Here is an 8,762-nt window from a genome sequence, read left to right on the forward strand (position 1 = left end):
TCTGGCATCTCATATGGTCCCTGGAGCCAGGAGTAATTCCTGAGTGCCACCAGGTGTGGCCCAAACCAACCTCCTTTCCACCCCACAAAAAATACTGTGTGAACAATCAGATTTCTCAGCATTCATTCCAGCATCCATCTGTCCATTCGCCTCATGCAGCCACAGTTCCTGTAGCACTGGCTGTGCCTTCACTTGCCCTGTTGTTTTTCTGCTGAAGGAGACAGAATAACCGAAAATTAATTCATGAAGCTCAGAGGTGCCAATCATGGCAAATAATGAATTAGGGAATCTGCCGCTTCTCCAAAGCACTGAGCTGAAACCAACAAATTCATTTTTTTAGGGCTAGGACCACAGACAGACTGGACTTGGTTTCTGCACTGACGAAGCCACCAGGCTCGGCAGCCACTCCTGCCATGAGAACCCACTTAGCTGAGCTGCCCGCCTCTGGCCTTCTGTTGGCTAAGGGAATTGGTCTATAATTCTGTCAACAATACAAATACATCGGCCAGTTAAGAGATGCATTTATCTCTGTACATAGGTGCACATCCATATCTAAGGATATGTGGACACTCTCCTAATTCACACATTTTTTCAGCCTTTCAGGAACTTCTCTGGTTTCTTGATAAATCTATATTTAGAGGTCACAGATTCTGGGTTGAAGATTTTTCTATCAGTCTGGCAAAGGACCCATCGAAAGCACATTTGATCTGCGTCCACTTCATAAACACATCAAAATTAGCTTGTCAGAAAGCTTTCATACTAGCTGCCTTCACAAAATTAGCCATAGATTAGAAATAATAAGCCTCACTGTTCTCTCAGTGGAGAGGGAGGAATGTAGTTTCCCTTTCACTTACATACTATTAATCTTCATGGGTGCATTAGTGTCATCTAGCTCGAATCCTGTTTACACCCAACAGACTTGGGGGCTGGAGTCTGAAGTTAAGTGGATCATTGTTTCTCTCCAGCCATGGCCCTCTTCCAACCAGGTTTCCTTCCTGTGTTCTCTCATGCTATGCACTCTCCCACACTATGCAACTTCCACCTGTGGCTCCTTTGTAATATCTTGGGGACCCAGATGGGGCCATATGACCTGACTGAGAAATGTTGATAAAGAGCCAGAGATAGTGCAGAGAGCAAGGTGTTTGCTGCATGCACGCTGACCCAGGTTCAGTCCAGCACCAGCGATGGTCCCCAAGCAATGCCAGGAGTGATCCCTGAGCACACCCTGGGTGTGGCCCCCCAAAACTGATGTAGATGCAGATGGGAGGGGCTGCACCTTGAAGCTTTTTTTTTTTTTTTTTTTGGTGGGATTCCAAGTGAATTCACTAGTGACTCTAGACCACAGGTCTCAAACTCGTGGCCCGCGGCCATTTGCGGCCCTCCGTACAACATTTTGTGGCCCGCAGCCAGCCTTCAAATATCGCAGTATTTGCGATTATTCACAATAAAAATCGCATTAGTAAGGAAAAAATCGCATTAAACATTCGCATACCCTGAGCAGTTTCGTTCGGGGTATGCAAATGTTTAATGCGATTTTTTGTGATTTTGTTTGTTTGTTTGCTTTTGGGCCCGTGATTTTTTTTCTTACTAATGTGATTTTTTATTCCGAATATTCAGTAAGCGAATAATCGTGAATACTTTGCGCTTAGCACAGACGTCATTTCTGCTGCTCTTGCCCGCTGTCCCTTGCATTTTTGGAGGCCTAAGGGAGAAAAGGGAGAGAAGTTTATTACAGAATTAGATTTTGTCATACCTTCATCATGACTTCATCAAAGCCTGCAGTGAAGAGAAAGATTGATGATCAGCACAGACAATTTCAGGAAAAGTGGGAGACGCAGTATTTCTTTGCTGAGCACAGGGGCATCCCCACATGTTTTATTTGCTCAGAGAAAGTTGCAATGCACAAGGAATACAACTTGAAATGCCATCATTCAACTAAACATGCTGAGGAATGTGCAAAAATCAAGGAAATGAGAGAGCCAAATGGGTTGCCAGTCTTAAAGCATGTCTAATGAGGCAATAAGATTTCTTCAAGAAAGCAACCAAAGAGAATGTTGCATCAGTCGAAGCTAGTTACATGGTTAGTGAGATGATTGCTAAGGCAGGGAAACCATTCACAGAAGGAGAGTTTGTAAAAAGAAATGCATGTTACAGGCTGCAAGTATTATCTGTCCGGAAAAGAAAGGTCAGTTTAGCAAAATCAGCCTTTCTGCCAGCACTGTGGCACAGCGCATTTCTGACATGTCAACTGATATTTAACAACTGTGTGAGAAAGCCAAATGTTTTGATGCATACTCAGTTGCTCTTGACGAGGGCATAGATATAACAGGCACTGCTCAGTTCACAATTTTTTTTTTTTTTTGTGGTTTTTGGGTCACACCCGGCAGTGCTCAGGGGTTACTCCTGGCTCCATGCTCAGAAATTGCTCCTGGCAGGCAAAGGGGACCATATGGGATGCTGGGATTCGAACTGATGACCTCTTGCATGAAAGGCAAACGCTTTACCTCCATGCTATCTCTCCAGCCCCCCTCAGTTCACAATTTATGTCTGTGGTATTGATTGCAATTTTGAATTGACAGAGGAACTGCTCACAATAATTCCAATGCATGGCCAGACCACCATTAAGGAGATATTTTGGCATCTGTGATGCCATTGAGAATGCAGATTTGCCATGAAAGAGATTTGTTGGAATCATAACCTATGGAGCGCCATCGATGACGGGGAGGAAAAATGGACTGGTGGCACTTGTTCATAAAAAACTTGAAGAGGAGGGTATAGAGAAGGCCATTGCTCTTCACTGCATTATCCATCAGCAGGCCCTTTGTAGTAAATGCCTGCTGTGTGACAATGTGATGTCTGTTGTGAAATGCATCAACCAAATCAGATCCAGGGGCTTAAAGCACATGAGGTTCCGTGTTTTTTTTTTTTAGAGGAAATGGAGTCAGAATAAGGAGATGTGCTCTATTTCACAGAGGTACATTGGCTCAGCAGGGGAAATGTCCTGAAAAGATTTTTTGAGTTGAGAGAAGAAGTGAAAGCCTTCATGGAGAAGGATGGGAATGTTGTTTCTGGCTCATGGACTTAGCTTTTTTTGTTGACTTCACACATAAGCTGAATGTACTAAACAAGATGTTACAAGGCCCTGGGCAGCTTATCAGTGCTGCCTATGACAACGTGAGAGCGTTCTCCACAAAACTTGTGTTATGGAAATCTCAGCTCTCTCAGACAAACCTTTGCCATTTCCCAGCATGCAAAGAACTTGTGGATGTAGGCATACCATCCAGTGGTGAGAAATATGTTGATGCTATTTTTAAGCTAGAGAAGGAATTTGATCACAGATTTGCAAACTCCAAAAAGCACAGAGACACTTTGCAAATTTTTGTGGACCCCATTTCCTTTGATGTGTAAGATGCCCCTCCTGTGCTTCAAATGGAGCTGATTGACCTGCAATGCAACTCTGATCTCAAAGCCAAGTTCAGGGAGATTAGTGGAAAAGCAGACATGCATGGGCAATTTTTTAGAGAATTGCCCCCCAGCTTCCCTGAGCTTTCCCAAATGTTCAAGCGCACCATGTGCCTTTTTGGGAGCACATATTTGTGTGCAAAGTTATTCTCCACATTGAACTTCAATAAGTCAAAGTACAGGTCTAGACTTAATGATGATCATCTTCAAGCCATACTGAGGGTCTCAACTGCTTCCTCTCTAAAGCCAAATGTGGTTCAGATTTGTGAGAAGAAGCGCTGTCAAGTCTCTGGCAGCAAGGAATAGGCAAAAGATGCCATGTTCAGAAGAACTGTTCGTGATCTTCACTCAATGTTCTATTCATGTTCAGAAGAAATCATTAAAACTGTTAATAATGACGTTTGAGGACTTTTTTTGTGTGTGAAATCCCTTATGCGGCCCTGTGTCACCCCGACTTTGCCTCCTGCGGCCCCCAGGTAAATTGAGTTTGAGACCCCTGCTCTAGACTAACCAGGTCAGTTAGTCAACCTGGGTGGACCACAAAGCCATACTACCCCCACAAAACTTTTATTCTAGCTAAAAGGAAATCAGAAAAGCAAGAGGACAGAAAAGCAAGAGGAGGTGCAGTCAGTGCTAGCAAGACCATGGCTGCAGAAGGCCAATGGACGGGGATGCTGGATGTGGTCCCCCAAGCATCGTTGAAGCCTCAGCAAGTAAACTTGGAGGCACACATTGATGTCTTTTTTAAAATTTTTTGGTTTTGGAATCACATCCAGTGGTTTTTAAATTATTTTTATATGGGGCCGGAGAGATAGCACAGCGGTGTTTGCCTTGCAAGCAGCCGATTCAGGACCTAAGGTGGTTGGTTCAAATCCCGGCGTCCCATATGGTCCCCCGTGCCTGCCAGGAGCTATTTCTGAGCAGATAGCCAGGAGTAACCCCTGAGCACTGCTGGGTGTGGCCCAAAAACAAAAAATATTTTATTATTATTATTATTATATTGTATTAATACCTAGAGACAATAGAAATGAGGGCTAAAAGGACTGGCCCAGTATATGAAGCTCACCACAAAGAATAGTGAATGCAGTTAGAGAAATAACTATACTAACAACTAGCATGACAATGGTAATGAGTGAGAGAAATAGAATGCCTGTCTCAAAGACAGGAAGGGGGTGGGGGACGAGGAAAATGGGGGGCACTGGTAGTGGGAAGGTTGCACTGGTGGTGAAAGTAGATGTTCATTTTTTTTTTTTTTGGTTTTTGGGTCACACCCGGCAGTGCTCAGGGGTTATTCCTGGCTCCAGGCTCAGAAACTGCCCCTGGCAGGCACAGGGGACCATATGGGATGCCGGGATTCAAACCGATGACCTCCTGCATGAAAGGCAAACGCCTTACCTCCATGCTATCTCTCCGGCCCCGTAGATGTTCATTTTTTATGACTGAAACCCAACTACAAACATGTTCGTAATCATGGTACTTAAATAAACATCATTTTTAAAAAATTCAGTGTTTTTTTTTTTTTTTTTTTTTTTTTTGGTTTTTGGGCCACACCCAGTGATGCTCATGGGTTACTCCTGGCTATGCGCTCAGAAGTCGCTCCTGGCTTGGGGGACCATATGGGACACCGGGGGATCGAACCGCGGTCCGTCCTAGGCTAGCGCTGGCAAGGCAGACACCTTACCTCTAGCGCCACCGCCCGGCCCATCAGTGTTTTTTTTTTGACTGACTCCTATCTCTGTGCTTAGGGATCACTCCTGGCTGTTCTCAGGGGTACTGTGGATAGCAGCAAGACTTCAACTCTGTCAGCCATATGTAAGGCAAGCACTACCTACAAAGGCAAGAATATAAATCATCTTGACCCGGGCATTTCATTCTTTTGCAAGTAAGGAAATTAAGGCTACAATTATGGAAGGAGGTTGATGAGTGTAAGCAAATAAGTTCTACTAAAAGGTTTTTATCAAATCAGGTGTCGGGGAGATGGGTTACATAATAGTATACATGAACATTTTTGAAAAAATTCTAAAAAGGGGCACCAGTATGCTAGCTTTAAGCACAGCTGGCACTGCCAGGAGTGATCCCTGAGCACAGGCAGGTGTAAGCGCTGAGCAGAGTCAGGAGTAACTCCTGAGCACAGCTATCTTCTCCTCCCCTCCCCTCGAAATCTGAAAAATGAATAAGTAGATAAAATGGAAATAAATTGAAATAAATAAAGTATCAATTCTTTTTTCTTGGTTTTGAGGTCACTCTTGGCAGTGCTCAGGGCTTACTCCTGGCTCTGTGCTCAGAGATCACTCTTGGCAAGGTTTGGGGTCGTATCCCATATGGTGGGGACCAGACCCAGGTCAGCTATATGCACAAGGCAGTGCCCTGCCCGTTGTACTATTTCTCAGGATCCCCGTCTTTGTCATTGTGCTAATGTATTAAAAGAAGCATGCTTTGCTTGCTCCTTTCTCACTCCTGGTTAGGTACAAAGTGAAGCTACCCAAAGGTGGAGGATGCAAGATGAGGATCCTTAATGCCTCGTCACTAATCACCAGTGGTTCCCTGGGAGGGGCTGGACACCACTGTTATCTCTACTTAGCAGGAGAGACAGAGGGCATGGGGTGGACTTTAGCCAGGGCTCCAGGAGGAACTGAACATCCACAACATAGTGCCTGTCACTAAGGATGACACTGAGGATATACTGGTGTATATATCTTTGGTGATACTATTTTCACTCAGTGAGCTTGGCGATCTTATATGTAGATCCCCATTGGTTTTCTAGTGTTCCTGCTGTGCTGGGGTGACTCTTTGTCATTAGACCCCCTGAAAGATGCAGAGTGATTAAACTAGAGGTTGTTTTCTATCTTCTTTGCCTGTCTGCACAGAATGACAGGAAGAATAGCCCTGAGCATGTAACTTGCTGAGTAGATTTGACACGTGGGTACTTAATTGGCTGCATGCTTCAGGAGTTCTGGCGTGGGCTTTAGTATGGCACAGGTCAGGTGTGGAGGTTATTGGGACCCACCACATAGAGAGAGGATCTCCCTGCCAATCCAGAATAGCCCAGTGAGCAGCCCAGTCAGAGGCCAACCTCACCTGGGATGGTACAGCAGTAAGCAAGTCTCTTATCTATGTTCTTCCCTATTCCACAGATGTGTAGCTTTTTATGTAGTTATTGAAAAGTAATGGATTTAGACTTTAGGAGATAGGTAAATTTTATATAAAGACAACTTCTTTAAGTGGCAACCGAAAACTAACATAATTTTTGTTATGAGAGTAGTGCTGAAAATTTTACTCTCCATGTCTTGGGAATATCTACTTAGATGCAGAGATCGCATAAGGAATAGGAAAAGCAATTCATTAAATCTGATTTTTTTTTTTTTGCCACACCTGGCCTCACTCAGGAATTTCCCCTGGCAGGCTCAGGGAATCATATGGGATGCCAGGAATTGAACCCAGGTTGGCTACATGCAAGGCAAATACTCTACTGCTGTGCTATCGCTCTGGCCCCGGAAACTGACATTTTAAAATTGGGCTTATGAGAGGACTAAGTTAAATTAAAAAAAAAATCAGGCACTCAGAGAGGTAAGTGTAAGGTAAGCACTTGCCTTGCATGACTCTGGTTGGAAACACTAGAATATGTGGTTTCTATAGTGCCATTGGGAGAGAACCTCAACACAAGCCTGGAGTAGTTCCAAGTAGGCCCAAACTCACTCTAGACTTTTCTTTCCACAGGGCTTGTCTTCTTTCACTTTCTATGTGTCTGGGAGATACAAATTGCAATAGCATCTCCATCTCTCTAAACTATTGGTGTATCTGAGCCCAGGGTATAAACCAGGGCCTATGATCTCTACTACTTGAATCACATCTCTGGTCTATTCCTTTTCATTTAGTGCCCTGGAAGAAACCCAGAGCCTCAAAAAGCACATGGTCTAAAGCTAAAACCCTGGTCTCACTCCATGCTTCTAATACTCATCAGCATCCCAAACACTACATGTTGCAATTGTTTGCTCTCCCTCCTAACACTACATGTCTATGTTCTTACCTGCCTGTTACAGTTTTCCCTCAGCGCACAGCAGGCTCAATATTTGATGAACTCTTTTTTTGGTTTTTGGGCCACACCCAGCGGTGCTCAGGGGTTACTCCTGGCTGTCTGCTCAGAAATAGCTCCTGGCAGGCACGGGGTACCATATGGGACACCGGAATTCGAACCAACCACCTTTGGTCCTGGATCGGCTGCTTGCAAGGCAAACGCCGCTGTGCTATCTCTCCGGGCCCCAATATTTGATGAACTCTTGATGCCTGAGAGGGCTCTGCCTCAAGGCTTGGCCTCCTGCTCAGGATGCACCAATCAAGCTTGAAGGAGACGCTCCTGTGGAAAAGGCTACAAAAAGAGGCTCCTTCACTTTTGCTTTTCCTAATACGCTCACCTGAGCTCTGTCTAGCCAGCATTTGGATCCTTTCTAATCATTCCTTTCTGAAAATAGGTAGGGAGCAGCCATGCTCTAAGTTAGGCAAGCATAGGAGAGAGACGGAAAAGTAGCTTTCCTTTCCTTCCAAGACATAAATAAAAGAAGGGAATGCCTAGAAAGTTCCATCCCAAAGTGTGGCAGCGATTCTTGCCTTGGTTGGACTGACAGCTGTAAGCAGGGAGTTTGACAAGGAGTTCTGTTTTCTTGTTTTTGTTTTTGGGTCACACCCAGCAGCACTCAGGGGTTCCTCCTGGATCTAAGCTCAGAAATCGCTCCTGGCAGGCTCAGGGGACCATATGGGATGCCGGGATTCGAACCACCGTCCTTCTGCATTGCATGCAAGGCCAACACCCTACCTCTATTCTACCTCTCCAGCAGCAGAAAAACCGGTTTAACACACTATCTTGGCCATGCCCTGCAGTCCTCTTTCTGGGGGGCGTGTCTTATTCGGAACGGCCACGCCCCCTCTCCGGTCTCCAGCGAATGAGCTGGCGCGCCGCGAGGGTGCGTGCCACCAAGGGGCGTGTCTTTTTCTGTCAGGCCACACCCCTCAAGGCCTCCAGCGAATGAACGGGCACGCCTCGGGGGAAAAGGGAGGTGGCTTCCAGGGGTGTGGCTCTTTCCCCGCTAAGGCGAAGAGAGACCGCCTCCTAGGTGGGTGTGTCTTTTGCAGGCAGGACCCGCCCCCTACTTGGTCTCCAGCGAATGAGCGGGCGCTCCGAGAGGAAAGTCCACTTCCGGGAGGTGTGTCTTCCTCAGACAGAATCCGCCCTTTCCGGGACTTCCAGCGAATGAGAGGGCGCACCGTGAGGGTGTGGGCGGTGCCACCGACGCGGTGCTTCTGGG

This window comes from Suncus etruscus, chromosome 10 (genome assembly GCF_024139225.1).
Source record: "Suncus etruscus isolate mSunEtr1 chromosome 10, mSunEtr1.pri.cur, whole genome shotgun sequence".
Taxonomy (NCBI): Eukaryota; Metazoa; Chordata; class Mammalia; order Eulipotyphla; family Soricidae; genus Suncus; species Suncus etruscus.